The following is a 23,841-nucleotide window of genomic DNA, read 5'->3' as shown; positions in this document are numbered from 1 at the left end:
GAAGTTATGAAAAACATTTACAGTAGTGCCCACCCTCACAGTATCTCTTCCCACAATTCCCATTACTTATTGATCGAGTATGACCACAAAATATTAAATGGAAAATTCCAGATATAAATACTTCATAAACACTAAAGAATTTTATAGTACATTGTTATAATCCCTCTTTTTGTTGTTATGTGTTACTGTTAACCTCTCATTGGGCCACATTTATAAATTAAGCATTATCCTAAGTATGTACATATGGAAAACACCAGTATATGTATTGTTCACTGATATCCATGGTTCCAGGCAGTCACTGGGGATCTTTAAACATATCCCCCAAGATAAATTGGGGAATACTCAGTGTTTACACTCACTTGAGGTTTTGCTACTGCTTGGAACTTCCTGGAGGACTTGACTCACCAACTGAAGCTGGATCTAGAAGCAGCAGATCTGGAGAAGATTATGGTGAAGAGGGCTGTGGTGATGCAGGTGGTCACCATGCGAGAACTGTGGCTTCTGGAGCCCCAGGTCTTTGTGTTGTTCTCTGGCTGACTACGCAGGCTGTATGTGCTCTGTCGTTGGTCTGCTTCCTCCCACGTACAGTAAAGGATGGGTAGCAGACTGGAGAACTTATGTCAGCTCATCCAAATCAGCAACCCACACAGCTGCCCCAGGAATTATCATGAAAGAAGGCTCACTCTTTTTCTTGCGGAGTACATCAGTAGCAATAATTTTTCTTGGTTATTGCTTGCATCTAAAATTAGACCTACTTTATTTATTTTTGATATACACATGTCTTTTTCAGGAATTATTGTGAGGACTGTGTACTTTTTAGAGGATCTCACCATACATTTATCCCTTTGTATTTCACCATGAATTTTCTTCTTTTTATACCTTGCTACAATCTTCAAGGATCATTTAATTTCATTTCACAGATAAGAAACCGAAGTTTACAGCAATCTTCTAATGTATCCAGGGTAAGACAGTCAGCAGATGGTTAATATAGGATTCTGAAGCAAGTTCGTTGATTTAGAAACTCATCTCCTTGGTTAATTCTTTAGAAATCTGATTACAAAGGGTATGACTGTACTGCATGTGTCTTTTCTGAGCCTGTGATAGGTCTGCTTATCTCTGCTGGTGTTTACTTTTCACCGTCTGCCAACACTCTGCTCTTCCTGAATCAATCTGGGCCTGCATCTCATCTTAGTCCCCATCATGGTCACACATTTCAGACCACTTCCTAAAAACTTAGCCTTCCTTTTGTCCATGCAATTTCACACCATTGGCTGCATCTCAGATGTGAAGGTTTGTGGACAATGCTCACTACTGGAATGCACAGAATTACAAATGCATACATCACTTTCATGTGATAATAATTCCAACCACACATTTGGTTTGGGTTCAATGAACAATGCCATTTCAATGATGAAGTCTGAAAATAGATAGCAGAAGGATATTTATCTGAATCTGAAATAAACAAACCTCAATATTTGCTACTGTCACATCACCCATCACTGCAATTGGCATTTTGACATTTGCTTAGCTTCTCTGATCCTGGTCACTACATGGTTGCAGCTTATAGCTGTGAAGGTAGATGACAGAAAGGAAGGTGGGTTTAGAACCCAGTTGGTTTAGACTGCTCTATCTGGAGATATCTGGGGCAAACATTTAGCATGAAATGAATCCTTTTGCATGAGAGATTTGACGGAATTTGCAAAAACATAGTGACTCTTGACTCAAGGAAAGGGGGCTTATGGGAAACTCAGGATTTTTTTCTCCTGAACTCAAATTTCTCTTAGAAGATGGCATTTGTTATGTTTAGTAAGGGTAAATAACCCAGGAACATATGGATTGAATTTACCATGAACAGGATGAGTTTCCGTATCAAGGCAACACATGCTTCAGAAAGATAATTGGGCCCCTGTTAAGCCAGAATATTTAAGAAATCCTTCCAGAGACTTTGCCAAGATCCGCTGGACTCTTCCACCCCTAACAGCTTCTACTTCAATCAGTGCCTCTCCCAGTCCAGCAAAATGACACAGAGAATGCAGCATCTTCTGAGCGGGTGATATCTGCCAAGCTGAGTCCGAGAGACTTATTCGAGGTCTTTCAGTTGATCCTGTAGGCCAAGGGTGTGTTATGAAAATGCTGGAGTCCTTTAGCCTGTCTGCTGTGGGTTGCTTTGAGAGGCAGTCATGACTGAGAACAGCATCTGTCCTGCCAATCATTGGCAAAAGCCCCAGCTGAGGCCAGGTTTCTCCCACCCTAGACTGTGTGCTCCAGAACCCCGAACAAGAGCAATGGTCAAAGTGAAAAACACTCCGCCAAAACGATGACAGGTAGCAAGATTGTCGGCCATAACATGTGCCAGCCAACACATTTCGGATTTTCTTTTTCCTCCTGGAGGAGGCATTGGGAAACAACTGTGAGTCAGGGGTGAGGGGGCGGCAGCAGAGTGGCTGCTGCCCGAGCATTCTGCATGAGAGTGATGAGAATTAGTCAGTTCTTGGAAAGAGGGAAGAACACATCTGCTCTGTACTTCCAGATTTCTATCAGGCTTCAGCGGGAAGATTAGCAGCGTAAAGGAATTCACTTTATTCTATTAAGCACACATGTGTTCACTGAGTTCCTACTCATCCCCAGACCCTGTGCTAGACCCTGCGAAGTGATAACTCTATGTGATTCAGTCTGTTGAGTAGGTTGGAGAATGACCAGGAAAACCGTGGCACTTCTGAAAGTTCCAGGAAATGCTGAGTCTCTTATTGTTCATGGAGATACAGAATATGGTCACCACCTTGAAGACTACCTCCCCCTGTGAATAACTTGCTAAGCAGGAACAGAATTTCAAGCTTATAATGAATACAAATCCCCTTTCTCCCCACTCCCACAGCTTTCCCTCTTCTATGAGACAAGTACAGAATTTCAAAATGGCCACAAATAGGGAGTTGGCACAGAGCAAAAAGTCAGGAAATAAGAAGTTCTCTCTTAAAGTGAAGATTTTGCTAGTAGATTTTTATGAATAAACGGAGGTATCCAGGTCCAAAAGCACAGAGAAGGGCACCCCAGGAAAAGAGAAGAGCCTGTGAAAAGATGTAAAGTTTGCACAAGCAAAGCTCCATGAGACAGAGACAGAGAGAGAGAGAGAGAGAGAGAGAGAGAGAGAGAGAGAGAGAGAATGCTAGGGACAACAGGTGCTAGAGATAGTGAAGTTTTCCACTTTCTTGCCTCTGCCTCTTACCACTCCTCCATCACAATCAAATGAGGCTGGCTTCTGTTCAAGGTGGTGGTACAGGTTCTCACCTCAGATACTTTCTCCAGTTGAACTCTGCTTTGGAAAATAACCATGGTCAGAAAAAGCCAGTGGTTGATGCAAGTTCAGCCTGAGTACGTTCATAAAAACACTCAATTGCTGGATTTGGGGAATCAATGTATTGATGTTATACATACATGTGTGTTGGAGGTTTGGAGCACTTGGGTGGAAAGAATAACAGAGATGATGCTAAAAGAAGCAAAAATCAGATAGAGAGGTTCTCAGATGCTACACCAACGATGTGATCAACAGGTCAATATTACAATATGACCAAGTTCAGGTGCTGGTGTTTAACACCATTCCTTCTGCGTGGATTATGTGAAAAACACATTTCCATTGCATTCATTCAAAATCATAAACCCGCCTTTATTTACCTTGGAGGCCTCAGAAGACAAAGAAGTGTGTCTCTTGTTATGTGGGGGCACTTGTTATGATGGGTACATTGTGATGTCTGAAAGAGGGAAAGAAAACAGATGTGTCTGGTCAAGGACAAGCTGAGGATATCTCAAGAGAGAACCTTGAGTAGACTAGAGCTGGGCTAGGAAAGAGCAGTACCAATGTGATGCCGCTGCTCTTGGAAAATCCAGTTCTGTGTGCTTTAGAAAGTGGGTGAACTGCACTCTAGGAGCCTGGTTTCTTCTCCCAGTTTGGGCAACTTGCTGTGCTCTCATAGCCACATGACTTTCCCTGTGACTGAAGCAGGTTGTACTATGAATTCTTTAGTGTCAACACACCACTAACCTCTTCGTGTTCACAAGTGCCAACATTAATCTAAAAACCAAAATACATCATTAAAATGTAGAGATTTGAGAGGGTGAGGTCAGAGAGCTATAATGGACTAGACATTATGTTATGTTCTTAAGTTCTCAAATTCTTCTTATGTTTGCCACATAAAAGTTGCCTGTATTCCCATATTGTATTTAACAGATTCCCATTGAAGTTAACTCAGGAAAATTTTCCCGAGTTCTCAATACTCCTAAATGGGAGAGGTAGGGTTGAGAGGCAAGGTTCTGCACTTTTTATTCTCAATAAAGTTTGTTAAGTGCTCTGAAGTGTACTGAGCAGCAAAGTGATCTGTTCTCCTACATCAAGAGGATGCTGTTAATGGAACAGGGGACATGATGGAAAGGACCGAAGCTGAGTGTTTCTTAATAGTGCTTCTCAGCACAGGAGTGTGACATCATACAGAGGCAGCTCCTCATGGAGTTCAGCCACTGGAGCCAACAGGCGCTGGAAATGGTGGTTAAAAGGTGGTTAAAAGGTAAACTGGAGCCTCTTTGCTTGCCGTAGCTACCTCCTACCTCCCTTTTGTTAGTGGCAGGTGAGGCTGGCTTCACTTTAACATGACTAACACAAGTCCTCCAACCCAGAAACCTTTCCAAGTTGAACTCCACTTTAGGAAACAACTGTGGGCGTATTAATTTAGATATAGTGAAGGCAAGTCCATAAAAACAGTGGACTGATAGATTACGTGAGCAAACCTAGAGACTCATTTCTCATATTCAGAAGGTAAAAGTTGAAGATCAACATGTTGTGACTCTCTCTTTGCCTTACATGTGGCCACTTTCTCACCCTGTACTTGCAAGACCTTATCTCTATGCCCACATCCCAAGTGTCTCTTTCCTTCTGAACATACCAGTTGTACCAGTTGTACCAGACCTCTAACTTCATTGACCATTCATCATCTCCGAATAGGCTTTATTTCCAAAGGTAGCCAAATTAAAGTGATGTGTCTAACATACAAATTTGGAGAGGCCACATCTCTGCCCACAAAGGAGCAGAGACATACTTTTCTTGTGCAAATATTGAGAGAGAGAGAGAGAAAGAGAGAGAGGGAGTAACAGCAATGGAATGCCACCTATAAACAATAAGAATGGTAGTTTTCAATTCTGGCTGCACATGGAATCACTTGGGGGAACATTCTAAAAATATGAATCAGTGTCTGAGTTCCAATCAGAACATTAAGAACCTCAGGCATTGTTGTATCAGTCACAGCTCTCCAGAGATACCAACATAATAGAAAGTGACCACCAAAAATGGAGAGGGAACGAGTGGAAGCAAATCGATTCATATGATAGAGGATGACAGATTCAAACTCTTCAGGCCAGCAGGCTGGAGACTCCCGGGAGAGCTGATGTTAGAGTTTGTGTCTGAAGGCAGTCTGGAAGCAGCCATTGTGCCCAGCAGTGGAGATGCCTGCATTCGTTAGTGTAGTGGCTGGGTGCTAAACCAAGCTCCACTCATGATTCCAGCTTCCTGCTAATATGCAACCTGGGAAGCAGTGGGTAATGGGTCAAGTACATGGCTCACAAACATCCTAATAAAAACTACGTTGGTTTTCTGGCCTCTGCATTTTTCCTGTCCCTGTTTTACTGGGGGTGTTTGGGAAATGATTCAGTCCTTGGGATTTTTTTCTTTCTCACCATTTGTCTGACTTTGTGCTTCTTAAATAAATGCATAATTGCAAAAATAAATGCATAAATAAATAACTGCAAAGGTATTCAGGAAGCTTAGTTCCCCATATATAGGGAGATGTCCATTAGTAGATTTTATTTTTTTCTTGACTTCCAACTGATGGAAGAAGGTACACACACATTGTGGAAGTTCACTGGCTTTACTCCAAGTATACTGCCTTATCTGTTAATCTCATCCACAAACAGCCTCACAAGAATATCCAGACTGAGATAACCAAAATCTGATAACCATGAACTGCCTCGCTGAACTGACACATAAAATTTGGCATCACAATTGCTGTCCTTTGGCAATATCCCTGGTGATTCCAACTTAGTAAAGACTGAGGACCATTCATCTAGGATCAGGTCTTTGAAACCAGTCAGTATAAACCAGTCTGTCACACTGGCTGTCTCTACCCTGCCTTAACTGGGTAATCTTGTCCACACCAGTACCTCAGTTTCTTCGTATTTGTCAGGGAGCTGCGCATATGAGTTTCCTGGGGAGCCTGGGGTCCAGAGTTGTATTTACTTAGCTGGGAATAATCAAAATTGCTAATGCAAAATGCAGCTTGGGTACCATGGATTTAAAAATGCCCCAGCAAATTCTGACGGGTGAGCCGAAGTTGAGAACAGTCACTCAAGTAGTTCCAAGTACTTATCCAGGTTGTTCCAAGCTCTGATTCAAGTCTTGAAGTCAGCTTAGGCTCATGACAAACTCGTCTTCTAAGCTGAAGCATTTTTGTAAATCTGGCCTGATAATGGAGTGTGGGATTGTCAAAGTTCACAGATGACCACGATTAGAAAAAAAGACATATTTGATACTCTCAGGCATTTATTATTTAGATAGATAAAGTATAAATATATACATACATATATATGTATATATTTATATAATATGCATGTATGTGTATACATGCACACATGTTACTGTGGAGTATATCTTGGTGAAGTGAACCCTTTTGCTTTCTTCTCCATGGTGCCTGGCACATGAACTTTCCATCCAGTTCTTTCTCCACAGGAGAGAGAAAGTTTTTCTCTATCCAGGTTTATTTGCTAAAGTGGATTTCATTTAGGAACATATCTGGGACGGGGGCTTGTATCGGCCCTGTTGATGTGGAGCTAGCTTTCCTGACACTGAAGAAAGGGGAGATAAGAGGCAGCTATTGCAAATGTAGGGCAGAGATCAGAACTTACTGTCATTTGGCCACTGCAAACATGGGGCGAGCAGGAGGGGAGGATAGCAAGCTCTACAGGAGCTTTGAGAATGTTCCAGATAGGAAAGGGAGTGGCAGAAGCAGCCTGAGCAGAAGTGACAGTGACTCTCTGGGCCTACCATGTGATGCTGATGAGACATTCAGGAAAAGACTGATGGTTGGCCACTGGTGAGTCACTGGGCTCCTGGGAGGACGGGTTACACTGGTACCTAAGATCAGATGGCAAGCAGCCCTGAAAGCCAGATTAAGGAGCTGGAACATTTTCTGCACATCTTAAAGTTTTAAATTGTAGAATGCTAACCAATGTTTGAATAAAAGTTTTCTGGTTAATTCAAGGTTAATTACAGAACATGAACTAGGGAATTGGCAATGGAGATAGGCAGATTTGAAATGATGAGTAATGTGTGAAAACCAATGTTTAGCTCTTATTTAATCAATGTGTGTATGCAGGCAGAGTCACACGCATACGCATCAAGGACTGAATGGGTGCAAAGCTCCATGTTGGATTCTGGGAACACAAAGAATGACACCAGTGCTGAACTCACTGTTTTCAGTAGATGAAATCAAACAGAAAAAAGCCAGAGGACACCATACGGACAAGTGATCCAGACCCAGAGGGGCAGAGAAATCATCCTAAAGGAAAGGATGCTTGATTAGAGACTAAAACCCAAGTTGGAAAGAAAGGCATAGGGGCAGGCAGAGAAGTGAGGTTAGTTACCAGCAGAGGGAACAGCAGCGGGGAGCCCACAAATTTCAGTGAGTGAGCATATTCAGCTTTGGCTGTGAGCTCCACATGGCAGCAGGTTGCACCGAGGGCTAGTGAAGATGTTAGTGGGACAGGAACCTAGGCTGGTAACCAGGGCAAAGTTACCAGGGAAAATTCCTACAGGAATTCTGACAATACAGCACGCACAAGTTACCATGCTCCAAAGGGGAGCCATTGACAGTTATACCTGCAACAGAGCCTGAAGTCCTTTCAGTAGACAGAGGTGTGAAGAACTGGTAAAAATGGACTTTTGATGATAGAGGGGGCAATTTAATCCATAGGAGGAAAAATAGCACACACGTGTCTGTCAGGGATGTAAACACAGGGGCAAATGCTGGAACCCGTGGTGGATTTTAAGGGAGCATCTGGATGCTCAGCAGACAGGTGGAATAAAAATCTCCTGAAATGGCAGACAGAATCATGACGCTAAGGGGCCTAGTACATTGCCTAAACCTGCTAGCCACCTTCTTCCTGAGCCACAGCCAAACATAGCGATGTGTTCATCCTGGTCATCGGAAATTACATCCCCATATTATCAAGTTTCAGCTCAAATGCTGCCTTCTCTGAGATATTGTAAGACAGTGGAGCCAGGTGCACTCTACTGGGAAGTACGATAGCCGGCCCATATGGTTGCATGTGTTGGTTGTGTTCTGACCACCTGCTAGAAAGCTTAGCTGCCTCCCCCGCAAGCCTGGAGCTCACTTTTGTCCATTCCTAATTTCCAGGGCCGAAAGTTTATTATTGGTTTGAGTCATCAGTGTCAGGTTTTCTGTTTACCTCTCTGTAAGTAGGATTTTCCTTGATCTTGATTTTATTGTTTTGAAGAATTTATGTATTTACGGTTAGAAAGGAAGGGTAGAAAAAGAGGAAATAAAGAAGGGATGGAAGGAAGGAATGGGGAGAGTAGGAGGGAAAGGAAAAAAAGGAAAGAAGAAGAAGGAGCGAGAGAGGGAAAAGACAGAGAGAGAGAGAGAAATCAAAATCTTCCATCTACTAGCTCTTTGCCCAAATTACCACAAAAACCAGGTCTTATGTCCACATTTGCTTTATCTTCACTTAATCATATTTCCACTTTTAAGTAAAACTAAATGCAAAGAAATGGATGGCAAAGCTGGGCAGCCGGTGCCCGTGCAATAGGCATCTAGACATGAGTCAACAAGCATGTAAGCTTGACTCTTGTGCCAATCACGGACGTGGAAGTCTGCTTCTGCAAACCTGAAAGTGTTTGTTTCTATCTTCGGCAGCAGCATGGTAATGGGTTATTTAATAAATCCATGCAAGCTGACTTTATCCTGGAGGGTCCCGGCACTGGGTCTGCAGAAAGGAGCAGGTCTCTAGGCAGAATGGAACTGTCCCCAAAGGTGTGTTCCTGGAGAATCTAGATGGGACAGCTGGTAATGACCACAATTATTTCCAAGGCAATCATGGTAGATTTGTTGCCTCAAAACGTTACAAGAATGTTAAAACTATCAGAACTACAGCAAGATGGCGTTTTAGCCTGAACAGCTGGTATCTGCTTCCTGCTTAATGCAATTATCCAAGTGAAGCTAGTACCTAGAATTTCCATCCTTTTCCTAAAATAATAATATCAACAATGACGGTCACTATCACATAGTCACCTGTATAACATGCCAGAGAATGTACACACCTGACAACTCCTTAGATTTTTACAACAACTTGCTAGAATGACTTGTGATACAGTTTTATTTCACATGTAATTGTGCCATCAAAACCAGTTCATCCAAATTCACACAGCTACTCAACCCTTGAGGCACTGTTTCAGGCTTCAACATGGTCATCGTGGAACATAACAAGTGTGTTCACAGGTTCTTGTAGCTGCCTTTGGCCTAAATGCCTTGGGCCTCTGCTTGTGCTTTCCGAGCCCTTTCGGGGTGCAGAATTTCTTTAAAACATCTGAATATGTCCTCTTAAGTACACTATAAACCATAAAACTCTCATGAGCTGGCTCACTTCCTTTTCTGTAATGCCCTCATGTCCCTGCTTAGGCTGTGTATTCTGTCCCAACTCCTGCTATGTTTCAGCTAAGCTGGCCCATGGGCTGTGAGCAGGCTTTTCTTCTCCAGTCTGTTTGGGAAACTCCTCCCAATTCCACATCCAGCTCCTGTGTGAAGATTGTGCTTGGTCTGTGAAGCAGTGAGCTACGCTCTAAGACCCCCACAATACATCTGACAGCAACCACTCTCCCACTGTGCATTTCTCTGTTTGCTGTTCAGTCTTCCCACCTGGTTGTGACAATTTTCAGGGGACAGGTACTTTATCTCAGTGTTTCTTCCTGTAATTGCCATGTAAGGCCAGCCACATAGGAAGTCCCCAGCAATTTCACTTACCAATTAATTCAGCAAGTATTGATAATCGATTTTTTTTCTGCTTTAGTCATGGTAATGATCACCATAGGTTAGTGCAGCATGGATCCCATCCTTCAGTTATTTAGTTTCAGCCTCCAGAATCTGGAAATGCTTATCTAATGGCATTAAGACTAAAAAGATTTTGGAAATGTTCCTCTGAACCCTGAGATTAGAGTGACATCAGTGGGGACTCAAGTTCTTTCCATATTTATTCTCTGTCATTTCAGGTTAATGACCTCCTTTGTCATAAAGGACTGTGACATTCCAAGAATGGCATCTACACAAGACTGTGTAAGTATCTCCTATGTGTAGGAGCTAGTTATCTGTCTCAGTCAATGAAGAAAGTCCTTCTAGAATGACTCACCTGTCCATCATCACCTGCAGGAGACAGCACAGAAGGATTATCATACAAACGCTGTCAACCTCTGGGGAGACCTAACCTGCTTCCCCCGAGGGGCATGTCTGCCTGGAGAACAGAAGATACAATACACTTAAAACAGACAACCTGAAATGTGTCCTATACAAGGCTGTCCCATAGGCTTAGCACAGAAAATGCGGTGACATGCGTGTGTCCTTGTCTTGATGAAATGATGCTATGTAAGGTCCAGGGAGGATTCGCACTAAGGGCTGCAGCTGAACCTGGTGAGAGTGCTGTTTTGACCGCGGAGTGAAGACATTGAAGAGGTGAACAAGTGCCTGAACTCATCAGGCAACTGGTGGTGAGTTTCAGCGACTCATCTCACAGGACTGCAGTTGCCAGGTGTCTGGAATAGGCACTTGTATTTGCAAGAAAATTCAACTGCTGCTTTGATTGACTCCTTAGCTCTTCAGAAAGGCTCTTTGTCAATTAATTCAACACTTCAGAACTCTTTGACCTCCAAGTCTCTGGGACTTGCATGTGTCCCAGAAAATCCTTTACTCCTAGAAACCTCAACATCAGGTGTTCAAAGGGTCTGCCATTGTTAACAACTGCATGTGGCATCTCACATTGGTTCTGCCTGGAGGGAAACATAGAAAGTCATTCTTTTTTTAAAAAGATTATTCATTTTTATTGGAAAGTCAGATATACAGAGAGGAGGAGAGACAGATGACGGTTCACTCCCCAAGTGACCACAACGGTTGGAGCTGAGCCAATCTGAAGCCAGGAGCCAGGCGCTTCTTCCAGGTCTCCCATGTGGCTACAAGCAGGGAGCTGGATGGGAGGCAGGGCTGCCAGGATTAGAACCGGCGCCCTTATGGGATCTCGGACATGTAAGGAGAGTACTTTAACCACTACGCTATTGCACCGGACCCCTAGAAAATCATTCTTAAGTCTGCTAAGCCAAGGGCCACCCTGACTCTCTTGCTAAGGACACTGGGTCCTTGCCTGACAAGTGCAGTCCTTCTTGCCTGTCTCCTCCTCTGTGACATCAAGTTCCTTTGGGCATTTTCCTGCAGGGATTCCAGCTTGCAAGATCTTCCCTTTCTGCTCAGTAGAATGGTCCATAAAGAACCACAGAAAATCACACTTGGGTGGTCTTTAAGAATATTTAGTTTTTAAAACCTGACTCATTTATTTGAATGGTGACGTCATGCAGGAAGAGGGTGAGAGATCAAGACAGAGCTTCCCTCTGTTCATTCACTCCCCAAATGTACACTGCAGCCAAGGCTGGGCCAGGCTGAGGGTGAGAACATCCATAGCTGGCAGGGACTCGAGGACTTGAACCATTGTTCTCTGCTTCCCAGGATGTGCAGGGGCAGAAAGCTGGCTTGGAAGTGGAGGCAGGCAGGAAACCAGGCACCCTACGAGATGGAGGCATCTCAAGTGGGGACTTCACATGCCACCAAGACACTCACTTAAACCCTTCAATATATAAAGTAGGCCAGTGAGACCCTGAAGCACGTGGCAAGGTGAAGGCAGAGCTGCAATTGAGAACCAAAGCAGAGCCTCGTGTATTCTGACCTGATGCCATCTCCATATGCCATGCCATCTGACATGACTTCTGATATCTGAATTTGGTATCAAGGACATTGTGCTGTAGATTGAACTGTTAAGCCCTCGCACTGTAGTGAACTGAGTCCCCATTTCCAGAACAGGCGGCAAGCTTGGCTGTAAGCCTGTTCATCTCCTTCCTTCAGCACTTGCATTACAGACATGCTTTGGAGCCTTGGTCATCTCTCATTATTCCCCACCTTGACTTCAAGGCATGTTTAGTTAGGGGTTATTGAGCGAGTTCAAGGCCAAGGACTTCCTAGGCATGACGTCATTTCATCCTGACAGTAACTCAAGGCAATAAATACTAGTTTTCTCATTTCCCAAGCGGAGAAAAGGGGGACTCAGGAAGTTGAAAGCTTTGCCCAAGGATGCAATGCAGAAGCACAAGGAGCCCAGATGTCAGCAAAGGGCTTCTTTCTGGTGGAATGCTTTCCCAGTACCCTAGGCTACTACTTGTCACTTATCCTTAATGGAAAGGACTTACACTCCATGGTGAAAATTAGGTGGAATTATCATTTTATTCAATTTCCTGGTAAGAAATTTTGTTGTGACATGCTGTCTGCCAGTTCTGTGCATCTAGTTACATTTCATAGCAGTTCTGCACATCCTGTGTAAAAACTCAAGCACCAGCCGTTAAAATCATGCCTTTCAAGGGAGGACAGGAAGTCCTGACAAATGAATGTTTCCTGCTTTTGAATCCAAGAAACGAAGTTTTCTGACTGTGACCTAAGAGAGAGTTGTTCTCATCTGCAGTGATTTGAATCATCAGGGAGACCAGTTAGCACTTAGTGTCCAGCTACAACTCTGCAGTCTCTGAAAACCGAGTCTTCCGCAAGGTGATGGAGCCTGTCAGGTCGGAGCTAATGCAAGGGGGACAGCTTGTAGGGGATGAGACGGGAGCAGCCTGCTGGAGATGTGGCCTGGAGCTGTGGCTCTTGCACCTCATATGGTTCAGGCCTCCAGGCAGGTAATGCACCCCAAAGAGACACAGCCTGTGGAAGAAAATACACAGGATGAATTCATCACTGATATGGCTATTTTAAGAGATGAAAGAGAGCTTTGAGAGGAGAAATATGTGAACAATATTCATTCTGAATGAATGTGATAGAAAAAAATAAGCTTTCCTCCAAATTGACTAGTAAAAATCAAATGTGCTCTGAATTTTCACGTCTCAGGATCAGATGAGTAAGAGTTGGCTGCAGATGTTGGCAGATTCTTGCTCCAAGCATGGAGGGCTTTGTTCCTTCTTTATTGTTGCTAAGGGAAACCAGGTCTTAGCGCAGTCTCCTGGAACTGGGAATGAAGGAGGCTAACATGTCCCCTGTGAAAAGAGCCATTGCTGTTAGAATTCTACTGCTACCTCACCACACAGTGGGAGCAGACGGCCCGCATCCTAACCACTTTCAGGAGACTGTACTGAGCAGTGATCATCTGGGGAAACCCTTGGAGCTGGGAAAGGGTCTGCTCCCCTTGAAGAAATGTTGAATGTAGGTCTGCCCCATGCTCCTTCTATCTTAGGGAAGTCCCAAGAGACAAGAAAGGAGGAACTTAAGGGCTGGGAAGCTCTGAAAGTTGACATTTCTTCACCTCTGCATTGTCACAGAAGCTTTCAAGTGGCCTCTCTTTTGGTCACTCATATGTCATCAGGAAAGGGGACTCCAACATTCTTGATTTTCACCTGATTGTTTTTCGTAAGTCACTGATTATATCCTTTTCCAAATTCCAATGTCATCCATCACTCATTCAGTCAACACATAGTTATTGAGTCTTACTAGGTCTCTGTTCTCCCATTTATGCCCCTTCCATCCCCTGATGCTCAGCTTGTGAAAACAATTCTGCTTGCCAGTTGAATTTTCTTGTTGTGAACCCTCTTTAGGAAACACTCTGTTATGCTCTATGAGTCCTTTTTTGTGGCATCTTCCTCCTCCTGCCTCCTCCCCAGGGATTTCAGACTCTTTCAGGAGCTCTATCAGTCATACAGAAATCCATTTTATCAATGCCATGGTTGTTTTGATGTTGTTCTCTCCTGGTCTGGAACACATCAATGACGTGTTGTTGGTTTGAAGCAGCAACTCCTGACACATCTTCTGAAGTACAAGAGTTGACAATGAGTGGGACAATAACTATGCCCTGTGAGAATATTGGTTGACCTTTGCTTAGATTCTTGAACCGACCGGATTCTCTGTGTTTAGGATAAACATGTTAGATATGTTCCATGCCCTCATAGTACCAGCCACTTGTCACAGAAGACATCTTAGCCTCCACAAAGTGTAATAGAAATGAAAAGTGGGGACTAGGTGAAGCAAATCTAACCTGAAAGTCAGGCAAGGTTGAGGCCAGAAGCATAAGGAGAGGTTTGTCACTATGTACTGGGGCAACAGTATGAGCAGCAGGAAACATACCTGTTAAGATTATGCCCTTGGAAAGGGCAGAACATGTTTAGAGGCCAGAAGGAAGATGGTACAGCTTGAAGATTAAAAGTTCTTACAAAGGATGATCTCTAAGAGACTTTGTAGAATTATCTGGAATACACGACGAAAATAAAATGATGTATCCTTACCCCCAGTTAACAAATCAGAGTCTCTGTAAGCATGGATGCAAAATGGATATGATTTCACCCTTTCTCGAGCCCACACCTTTGAGATATAACCTTGTGTCTCTGAACATCAAAATGTGGAGTATCATTCTTTACTCTTTGAGTCTGGACTGACCTGTGTCTTACTTTGTCAAGCAGCATTAGGTGGAAGATTTCTGTTGCCAAAAGTGAGCCTGAGACCCAAGAGATAGCGTAACCTGCTGCTTTCTCTTCCTTCCTTCCGCTTTCCCTCCTGTCTCTCCCTGAATAACCGTATAAACAGGAATGGGCTAATGTGCAAGACAGTAACACAAACATAAAAGAGAGCTTTTTTGTTTCTCTGAATCCATTTTATTCCAGCCCAGAGCAAGGCATCCCCTGAACATGTAGATAAATCCTGGTGAGACCAACAGAGCTGCTTACCTGACATACAAATGACACTGCATTGGTGACTTCAGAATCAGTAGCTTCAGACAGCAATCATCTCAACAGTACTGACCAATGAAGCATTAAGCCACGAAGTTTTGGGGGTTTTGTTTTTTGTTTTTGGTGGAAGTCTATCACAGGGAAAAGGGTATAGCCAAGATTTGAAGAGTAAAAGAGGCAGAAGTCAGATTCAGAAAGGCTTTAGCATGGCGAGAAGTTGGCAATTGGCACTTTATTCAAAGGATTGTATGAAACTAATAAAATGTTGTAATTGTGAAAGTGATTTGGTAAATGGTGGGTAGGGGTAGGGGTTTAGAGTGAACCAGGGTAGATAGAACTCGAGTTGTTTAAGGTTTGTTTTATTCCTGCAAATATAAATTAAGTTCCAACAATGCACCCAGTAATGTGAATACAAGGAAGAAAACTCACATTCCGTCTTTAAAGCTACTGTGACTTATGACTAGTACAGTCAGGTTGTCTGAACCAGAGTGGATCAGTATTCCCTAGCTCAGCTTGGGAGGTAAATGGAATTAGTGTGACAGCTAAAGACTTCATGAAGAAGGAGGAACATGGTGAGTCTATGTGAAATTCGGCATTGCTGAAGTGCAGGAGAAACAGAATGGAAATAGACAAGGATAGACCAAACAATGGAGGACCTCCTGTGCACCAACTGAAGCTGTAAACAAACTGAAATTTAACCTGAGCTGGTCTACAGGGATTCCCGATGCTCATTACAGGGATGAACTCTTAGATACAGGAAAATTAACTGAGGACAGGAGTCTGTTCTGGGAGCTGCAGGGTTCTATGCCATCACGGCCATCTGGCCTGACATAGCTTTCACTGGTTGATAGGACCTGTGAGTCACAAGCAGCTGGACTGTTTCCTTGCTATGAACTTGGCTGCAGGATCTGAGGGTAGCCTCAGTACTCTGCTACTCTGAATTGTCGCTTGGAAGGCAGCAGTGAGCGGAGGCAAGAAGAGAACATTTTTTGCTGTGGCACCTCCTCTTCCCTGGAGTGTTTGGCATCCTGTGCTGCCAGTCTCCAGCTGTCTGTCTAGACAGAGCACAGATTGGACCTGTGAGGTACTGAACACTGTGATCCAGGCCCACTCACACTTGGCTGGCTGAAGGGTGAGCATCTGAGGACAGAATCCGGACTGGGGAGACTGGGGCCTTCTTTTCCCATTTTTATTACAATGTTCCCATGAACTGTGGAGGCCTCTGTGTCTACCAATGGGCACTGTGTCCAGGCATGCTTACAAGATACCTGTCTCCATGCTCTTGCTGGTTAGTTTTTCCCAAGCATATGGACAATGCCCCGCTTGATTTATATAAGTACAAATTTTTTGTAAACCTCTAAGCCTCTATGAATAATTGCAGTAGGCTTTTTTCATATTAATTGTGTACATTTGCAAGACCTGGCCATTAATATTCTCTCAGGGTTTCATGAACCCCACACTGCAACCTTGTGAAAGAGGTGCTATGAACCCCATCTAAAGATGTTACTTAAGAAAGTACAGCTGTGAGAAGCGACATGTGCGTGATCACATGGTTGTAGATGTGATATTGCCCTGGATTAGAACCTAGAACTACTTTCTACCTCAAGTTCCATCCATTTAGCTGCATTTCCTCTTCTAACTCTTTCATTATTAGATGCGGCTCAAAGGAACAGAGAGGAGACATGGTTTCCTGATCACAGCAAAGCCTGGATCTCTCCCCCAAGACCATTCTGAGTGTCCACTGTCAGCTTCTGTGGACTCATCATGTTCTCTTGGTGATACGTTGTGAGTGGCTGCTCTAGGTTCTCCTTGTTCAGGTTGAGGCGAGGAGAACGGAGCTTTGTGGAGAACTGGAATACCTGGAAATTCTCAGCAGTGCCATTGATGGGCTCTTCTTGTGCCTAAGAGCTGCGTAGGGATCAGGAGGAAGATGTGGGATATGCCTGAAATCCCTGAACTCTACAGCAGGCATTTATGCAGGAAGAGCTCTGTAGGAATTTAGGACCTGGGAATTTACCATGATCCTCAGCACAGGCCTTTGCCTGGTCTTCCTACCAGTTACCCCAAACCTGAGTTCAGAGAGATCAAAGGTTTTTAAGAAGTCTCTCAATGCATATAATCCACACAGAACACGTACACAGCTCCTGACTTCCTGAATCAATCATAAAGAAATTCCTGCCCCAGCGTGTTAGACTACATGAGTGCAAGGAGCCAGATCCTGGTTTTCTGCAGGCCATGTGGTTTTTTTTTTCCTTTCTCATGCCTATTGATCTCATATCACGCCATAGAAGCACTTGCCTTCCTTTGACTAACTCACAATCTGTCTTTCATCTAACCCACAGCACAGTGACTGCCTGAGTTGAGAACTGTGCACGGCAGAAGGCACTCTGCCTGTTCTGTTAAATGCCTACCATGGTGAAGCTCTGTTGCCGGAGAACCAAGGCAGAATTAGTCACATAATGTGTGGAGACCAGCAAAAAACAAACATGTGAAGTTCTTCCTCTGAAATTAGTGATGATGGTGGCCACTCACAGAGGGCAGTAGAAATGTAGCAGAGATGGAGAAGAAAGGGAGGCAAGAGTTGAAATGGCTTAAATCAAGTGTTGGCCTCTTTGCCTATGAAACCTCTTTGCCTCTTTCCTTGTCTGTTTGATGCCATGCTTTGGTAATATCTGTAAATTGTTGTCTGTGACAGATATGTGCCCATTAAGGAGAAATTTCTTCTTCTAAGAAAGAATACACCTCATGTTCCAGATGATGAGTGTGAAGCCCAGAGTGAAATCTGCTTGTTAGTGTTTGACCAGGGAATGCATTTGTGGTGTCTCTTGGGTGGGGAAGACCAAGGCCCAGGATTGAAGGCTGACAGGCTTCAGGAACTCAGGCCATTTCTCATCTTGACTCTTTCCTGCTTGACTAATGAGGCAGGGCCTTGGAACTCATCAGCAGATGGTGTGGAGACTGAATCAGCCGTCTGTAAGATCAAGCTCAACTTCCTGCCCAGTTGCTATGTCCCATGACCAAATAACACAGCAGTCAATGCTATCCTTCATCACAGGATTCTTGGCGTGGAGGATATGTTTCTCAAGTGACTTCTCACATGGTGCATGTTGAAATAGCTCTCTGTGCAAATAATCATTTTGCAAACATCAGATGAGTACTTTGACCAGTTAAAAATGGCATACCTGATAGTAGCAAAGTCATATACTGTTGGCCAAGTTGGTATTCCCTGGATTGTCTTGTGTGGGAATGTAACTGACCATAGACTGTGACAATGCTTCATCTTCATAATAGCAATAATACCACAGGAGTGCTCTATAGACAGCAACTTTTAGGAATCACATATCACTCTTAGGCTACACACCGTCATTCTGAGAGGATGGGCATGTGCACTGTGATTTTCCTGTGATTTCGCAGAACATGACACTGGCTCAGAACAAGCTGATTACTTATGCATGGTTTACATTGATCTCTAGGTGGTGATGGTGGCTTTTGCGGAACATTACGTTTGGTTAACTTCTTTATCTTAGGCTTAGAGACAACTGTGAACTGAATATCAGTGATACTTTCAATCTCTAGAGTTCTCTATACCATCCTGTCTTCGAGACAATCATCCCTGGAAACTGAAGCCTGGTGAGGCAGTAAGCATTAAAATTTGGCATTGTTTTTAAGCAACAGAACAACATTTTGGATGAATTTTTGGACTGGCTTTATAATGTAACAGCTTCAGAAAGTTAATGGAAAACAGCGCTGAAATCCGTGTATGGAAAGGAGTCTTCAAGGGCAGTGATGTAATTTGTCAGCAAGGAGTGGCCCTCTTCCCTTCCTCCCCTGAAGACACAGAAGAGAGAAAAATGACTGAAGTGTGTGTTCCACCCACCTTCCTCCATTCCTGACCCTCCCCACCCCAATCACAGGCTCACAGGGGTTTGTAGCCCTCTCAACTGTGTAAACAGCATTAAAAGTAAAATTTAATAAAAGGAGGAGCCTTCAAAATGTTTAAGAAACATGCATATCATGAAAAACTTGTGTATATGTTTTTTAAAGATTTAGTTAGTTTTATTACAAAGTCAGATGTACAGAGAGGAGGAGAGACAGAGAGGAAGATCTTCTGTCCAATGATTCACTCCCCAAGTGAGCTGCGACGGCCGGTGCACACCGATCCGAAGCCGGGAACCAGGCACCTCTTCCAGGTCTCCCATGCGGGTGCAGGGTCCCAATGCATTGGGCCGTCCTTGACTGCTTTCCCAGGCCACAAGCAGGGAGCTGGATGGGAAGTGGAGCTGCCGGGACTAGAACCGGCGCCCATATCGGATCCTGGGGCTTTCAAGGCAGGGCTTCAGCCGCTAGGCTACGCTGCTGAGCCCGTGTGCATACATTTTTTAAAATGTGCACAAAATATGTTTGAATTCCATTTTATCCATTAACAACAATAATACGAGGATTTCAAAGTATCCTTGTATTCTGTAGCGTTTGTGTTCCCAAATCATGATTTTAACCTCAGAGATAGATAGAAGGTTGGTTTTTCTGGCAACAGTTTTCTCCACAGCTTGAGTTTAGTTGCTATGTTTTGGTATAACTCTCACCTATGTTACTTCAAGGCCTAAATTCTGTGCCAAGCTTCAGATCTACAGGGGCATTATCTGCTCAGTGAAGCTCTAGAGTGAATGCCAAGCATCTCAAACTCAGAAGGGTTCCAGCAGAGGTCCTCAGTCCCCACCTCACACATGCCTCTCCTGTGGTTTCCCCATCCTACTGGACAGCAGCATCTTTACTCATGTTTGACTCCATCCTCTCTTTTAGGTTATAAAACTCTGTGTGTTCTACATATCTCAAAGGTCTCCAGCCTTCCTACTTTCAACCTGTCTCTACCTGCCACTAGCATGAGCCCCTAATACCTCACCCCCTGTTAAGCATTTCTAACTTACTGATGTGCCAGATGCTGCCTTTACTGATAACAGTCCTAGAGGAATCATTGTGATACTTTGCAGGTAGAAAATCTCAGGAACAGAGAGCTTAAGTAACCTCAAAGCTGCACAGCTGCTTGATGAGAAATCGTGGACTTGAACTCGTGAATTCCAGTTTCAGTCTTTCCTCCCAGCTATTTAGCCCTGGTCTCCACTGTGTCTTAAGATTCTTACATTGATCTTCTAATCGCCAGAATCTTAGTATGTGATCATATTTGGAAATAATACCTTTAAGGAAATTGCCAGGAGTTTGTCAGTAACATGAGTGGAGATGTGCAGCACAGCCTGGGTTCTGTGTGAGAAGAGGAAGTTGGGTACAGGCACGGTGGGAATGTAGCCGTCAGCAAGCCATGGTCAAATGCCTAGAAGAAGCTAAGCCTGCTGACACTTCATTCTTGAACTTCCAGCCTCCAAAACTGGGAGAAGAAATCTGTTGTTCAAGTGTGACTTTTATTCCTTTATTTGCTGAAAACTTCCAATTAACCTTTAAAATATCACTCAGGAATCTATTTTCCTTTGAAATTTTACTAGATCCTTTATTGGAGGGTCATCCATTAAGTACCTTGTATAGAAATCCATTCCAATTCTCAGCTCATTCCAGTTCTTGATGAGATCATCTGGGCGCTGGGGATGCAGAGACAAAATACTAATGTTTGCCCACAAGTTACTTACTGTCTAGTGAAGAAGCCAGCCAGAGCATTAACTACAGGGGAGGTGTCAAGTCCAGAGAAAATCATTTAATCCATCCTGCAGGCAGCAAGAGTGGGAACAAGTGAGAGGAAAGGGCGGTGCAGAGGTAGTGTGGGCGCCGTACTCCAGGCAAAGGAAACAATAGAACATGGGTACATCTCCAGTGGACTAGAATCTTGGCTGGTCGTGGTATCTCCCCTGCCAGGTAAGTATTGGACTAGAATCTTGGAAGTGGTTATCACATTCAATTTAATTTCTAGGGGCTGCACAGAAATCCAGATAAATAAATGAGTGTTGCAATAATGAATAATGCTTATCTGAGCACTGTTCTCACTTGATGAGATATGAAAACAACTCTCGTGTCCACCGGCAAGTGAATGGATAAAAGGAAACATGGTATGCACACACAAGGGGATTCTATTCAGACTTTTCAAAAGAATGAAATTTTATCATCGTAACGACATGAATGGAACCAGAGCACATTAGGCTAGGTGGAGTCATCCATGCACAGAGAGAAAAACGCTATTTGATTTCAATTACATGTGGAATCTAAGAAAGTTGATCACATAGAAACAGGGAGCAGACCGGTGGATGGCAGAGGCAGTAAGGGAGGGAGGGAGGTGGCAAATGGGAGGATGTTTATCAAAGCACATAAACTTTCAGTGAAACTGAAGGGTTAGGGCTTAGTGATCCATCGCACCACATGGTAACTGCCACTCATAACCACACATTGTGTACTTCAAAATTGCTAATTGAATCATAGGTATCCAGTATTATCACTGCAAAAATTCTAAGTTGATGAGGTGCTGGGTAATTCATTAGCTTGATTTAACCTTACTATAGATCAAAATATCTCACTGTATTCCATAAATGCACATGACAATTATCAAATACTAAAAAAAAAGAGTAAATGCATGAAAAAAATCAGTAAATAAAAAATGTGGGTTAAGCTTCATATAACAGTTGGGTTCTTCCGTTATAAGCATCAGAAATCTTTTTTGAGAGTTGGCATTGGGCCAACTACTTATGATGCCCAGGTCCTGCTGGATTTAATACTAGACTCTGGATTCTGACTCTGGAATCCTGCGAGGGCAGATCTACATGGCAGCAGGCAACAGCTCAGTTGTCTGGGTAACTGACAGCAAGACGGGAGACCCAGCTTGAGTTCTCAGTACCTGGTTTCAACCTGGCTCAGTCATAGCTGCTGCTGAGGGCATTATTAGAGTGAACCATTCTCTCTCTTTTTTCCCTCCCTCTCTCTGTCTTCCTATCAACTGAAAATAATAATAGAAAAAGGAATCTAGTTCAGCTGAGTTAAGCAAAAAGGGAGTTGATTGGAAGGCTAAGCAGAAACTCCAAGGCTGGTGAAAAAATAAAAACTGGGTCAGCAGAGGCAGGTACCCAGTAGCCTGAGCCTCAGAGCAGAGCCTGATGCCTGTGCTGCCTGGATGTTTCTGCTGGGGTGCCCCAATCATTCGCAAACCTTGTCTTTGGGACACTCACTGTAGTCATCAGGAGGAAAACATCAAGCTGGGACATGGCAGTTCATGTGCCTCCTGCGAACCTAGGTCAGCCACATCTCTCCGGATTTTATTCAGTGATGAATAAGTAAATCACAAGAGAAAAGAGGTTCCACTACCAACATGTTCAATGTACGCTGGGGAACAACCTGCAAGCATCCACTGCATTACAGCATTCAGTCTTTCCACAGCAAACCATTTCATGTGTTATCAAATCATGGCTTGTTGGTGCTGTTATAAAGTAATGAACCAGCGTAAAGTTTACATCCGAGAAGAAACAGTCTCACGGAATAAAGGCATTCTTTTCTGCTCCTTCATCCCACGAGGGAGAGTGTCCTTGACAACTCTCTCCCAAGCACCTCTAAGCATCAGGTAGGCTCTCACACATGTGTTAGCTGCTGACTTCCCCAGCTCTGTTCTGGGCAGAGTTCAGCTATCATCCTATTCCCAGGCTTGCCTCATCTACCTAGGGTTATGTTTGTGAAAGTTCTTGATTCATTTTCTAGTGGTCTATTGATGAAATTGATTTCTTATTACCAACAGAGAACAGGTATTTAACAAATGCTGGTGACTTTTCCAGCACATTTTCACAGGGTGACCCTACATATCATTTGACTGGATGAGCGAATGTTCTTCCCCAAAGTAAGGCTTGTGGGAGATACACACTGATATTTCAGCAAGTTGAATATGCCCACCTAAAATGGTAAGAGAAACAAACAAAAGTCAGAAACATAACTAGTAGGGCCAGAATGCATCCTGGATTTCCCACCACAACGTTCTGTGGCTCTCGCCCTGGGTTTCCTGCTTGTCATGTATTTGGGGTCACGGGTTAAGCACTATCTCAAATGTGACTTTGAACAGTTTTAACTGCTTCAGGAAGTTCCACTCTGAGTCAAGGACAAACGGATTTGGTTTTCAGCTTGAATTTGCCAGTAAAGGGTGGTAGAAGAGAGGATGCATAAATTCCATCCTGACCTTATTTCCTCATACTAAAGCTGCAGCAGGTGGGCACGGGAATTTTACAGGTGAGTAAATGTACCGCATTTAAGGCTGTGTCAAGATGAAAAATCTGTGCCCTGGGAAGAATTCAGACAGATGCATATTTTAGAGTTCTCAGGAACCTGCATGGGTTGTGTAAGCATGGTAAGTAAAAATGAGGATATAAACTAAAAAAAAACAGAGTATCATAAAATATTATTAATGGGCACACATAAACAAATGATGTTTGATAGAACCAAGGGAAGCTATGTGGAAGGCATTTGTGGGATTTACCAAGACTTGATTCATAAATATATTGGCGAAACAAGGAAAGAATATTTTCTGTTGACTTGAAAGTAGTCATAATTTTATAGGGATGTGTTTCATAATTTTCTTAAGGAAAATTTCCTTTACACAATTTTTCCCATCAAACAATACTGTATATACTATAAATAGAGAAAGGAAGGATTTGATCTTTGAAACCTGAGTTGTTATCCTGTTCTTACATTGAGTACTCATCCCTAAAACACCAGGTATACTGTGCAAGCCACAATGTCTTCATGTGTAAAATGGGGGCAATGTTGGTGTAGGACTTTTCTGTAATAAGTAAGACACCATG

Source organism: Ochotona princeps, chromosome 8 (genome assembly GCF_030435755.1).
Source record: "Ochotona princeps isolate mOchPri1 chromosome 8, mOchPri1.hap1, whole genome shotgun sequence".
Lineage (NCBI taxonomy): Eukaryota > Metazoa > Chordata > Mammalia > Lagomorpha > Ochotonidae > Ochotona > Ochotona princeps.
Note: the sequence above shows the minus strand (reverse complement) of the source record.